This window comes from Grampus griseus, assembly GCF_964374135.1.
Source record: "Grampus griseus genome assembly, chromosome: 3".
Classification (NCBI taxonomy): Eukaryota; Metazoa; Chordata; class Mammalia; order Artiodactyla; family Delphinidae; genus Grampus; species Grampus griseus.
The window spans coordinates 42,903,965-42,906,687 of NC_139019.1; the positions used below are offsets into that span (position 1 = coordinate 42,903,965).

General features: G+C 45.1%; 1 pseudogene across 1 annotated transcript; it reads left to right on the top strand.

The window, feature by feature from the left end:
* Positions 1-1,621: 1,621 nt before the first annotated feature.
* On the top strand, positions 1,622-2,109 carry LOC309819816 (ferritin light chain-like; annotated as a pseudogene). The gene has a single exon. The product of its transcript is annotated as a ferritin light chain-like (transcript).
* The last annotated feature ends 614 nt before the right edge of the window (positions 2,110-2,723 follow it).

A 2,723-nucleotide genomic window follows, 5' to 3' on the forward strand; every position in this document is an offset into this window, starting at 1 on the left:
AATGTTGACACTCTGGATTATCATTTCAATTTTTTTTTCCAATTTGTTCATGTCTAGAGTCTTTTTATTTATCTACTTTTAGGCTCTGAGAGAGTGACTCTGGGACTACAACTTAGAGTGGAGGAATAAAAGTAGAGAAATAATTTTGAGACTTAATATTTTGTTTTATTAAAAGATAATTTACTGGCTTTAAATCACAAAAAGATAAAGAGCCAAAAGAGACAGTATATAGCTTAAATAATGACTTTTTTTCTCTAAGAAATATAGGAAAATCCTTATCACTTAACCTCATATAAACCTGTTATATCCTTTATATGTTCTTTCTTCCTGCAACATCTACCTCACTATAAGCATCAATGAATGTTTGTTGGAAGAATGAATGACTGCTGATCCACAACAAGCTAAGGCAAGGATGGAGAGAAGATGCCAGAAAAGGAGATAGTTTCCAGATCTCAACATTAGAACTGGATACTTAAGGGGCCTTCCTGCCTATCTGAGTGATGTCTGAGTTCTTGGGTCATGTGGTTTAAAGCAACCTTTCTCCTTACCAACCAATAGGGATTGGTTATGCAACTAGCCAAGTAATTCAAACCCATATCTATCCATTCCTGCACAAAAGATACATACTTTGCCTGGCTCGTGAATAAATAAAGGCTTGTTTATCCCCTTGACTCTGGGAGAGTTGGCCTAAGGAATGGCACTGTCACACCCATTTTCTGCCTTTCATCCCTTACCATGGGTTCATGTTTATTGCTTAGCTAGGAGGGCAGTTAAGGAGGACACATGCATTTCCTGAGTGTTACAGGGTGTGGGGTGGTAACAAGATCAGACGTGAAGTCACAGAGAGTGCTGCCTACATTAAGACTGGGCCTGGGCTTCCCTGGTGGCACAGTGGTTGAGAGTCCGCCTGCCGATGCAGGGGACGCGGGTTTGTGCCCCGGTCCGGGAGGATCCCACATGGCGAGGAGCGGCTGGGCCCGTGAGCCATGGCTGCTGAGCCTGCGCGTCCGGAGGCTGTGCTCTGCAACGGGATAGGCCACAGCAGTGAGAGGCCCGCATACCGCAAAAAAAAAAAAAAAAAAAGACTGGGCCATCTGAACAGAAAAACTGACTGAATTGAGCTGTGAACTGTTAACTAGGCTCACAAGGCCACAGGGAGAAACAGCATTCATCCAAGAGTACACATTCAGGTGTGATTTGGCTCAAGGTGAACTCTGAGGGGAGTCCCATTCTGATTGCAGTGTTGAGTCATGCATGCATATATGACCTGGTTTCATTAACCCTTGGATTAATTTATATCTCATGAAAGGTTACAATTTAGTATAGTAAAACCTAGGCAAGTCATGGTTACTCTTGAGACAGGCATGAGTTCTGTTCCTCAGAATCAGTGTTAGCAAAGGGGTATCTTTTAAAAATATTACTGCAGTGCACCGTGCAGTCCTGCAGCCTGCCTCCTGCTTCAGCAGTGTTTGGGATGTGCCTTGTTCCAGCCTCTGACCACCCTCCAACCTCTTTTCCAGTCACAACCTTCTGAACCATCTTCCCGGCCAGCCATCCTCTGCCTCCAAGGTCAACCAATGCTGTTTTTTGAGCTTAGTTTCTTATTGCATGTGAATCAACCATGAGTTCTCAGATGTGTGAGAATTATTCCACCGAGCTGGAGGCTGCCGTCAATGGCCTGGTCAACCTGCATCTGCAGGTCTCCTACACTTACCTCTCTCTGGGCATCTATTTTGACCGCAATTATGTGGCTCTGGAGACCACTGCTTCTGTGAGTTGGCTGAGGAAAAGCTGAGGCCTCCAAGTGTCTCCTGAGGATGCAAAACCAACACCACAGCCGCACCCTCTTCCAGGAGGTGCAGAAGCCATCCCCAGATGAGTAAAACCCTAGATGCCATGGAAGCTGCCATGGTCCTGGAGAAGAACATGAACCAGGCCCTTTTGGATCTGCTCCCATCTCTCTGACTCCCTGGAGAGCCGATTCCTAGATGAGGAGGGAAAACTCATCAAGAAGGTGGGCAACCACCTGACTAACCTCACAGGCTGGCCAGCCCCCAGGTTAGGCTGGATGAGTGTCTCTTGGAAAGGCTCACCCTCAAATACAACTAGGAGCCTCTGGAGCCCAGTGGCCTTCTTCTGGAGGGGCCCCTTGGTCATTCCTCTGGTGTCAAAGCTTCTGCCTGAGCCTTTTCCTGCAGTCAGTAGGCAGCTTTTAAACCATGCTGAAGCTCTCTCCCAAGTCGTGAACCAAACAGAAACAAGAAAGCATTTTGCAGAAAACAATTTTTTTAAGTGCTCTTAATCCTGAAAGCTTTCCTCCCAAATGTTACACCTATTGGTGTGCTGGTAAACTAGATCTCAAATAAAAGAAAGCACTGATTTGTAGTGTTTGCCAATTTTCATGGTGTAAATGTTCCCACCATGGCCAGTGCCAAGCCACCAATGTTCACAAAACTCCTGAATATTAGATTCAATAATCAAATCTTGCAAGCAGGTAAGACCTAGCTCCAGCACATCCATGAAAGCAAAATCTTATTCATTTTATAAGCCTTTATTAGAATCATACAAAGGGCTTTATGGAAGCTTGCATCTTCATCCATAGGTGAAGACAGGATGTGGCAAAGGGAAGACGGTGATTGCTAAACTCCCTATGATGGAGATTTAATGGGCTAGCTCTCAGGGGCTAGAGATTCAAGGGAGGGAAAAGACCCTAAATGTTTTCA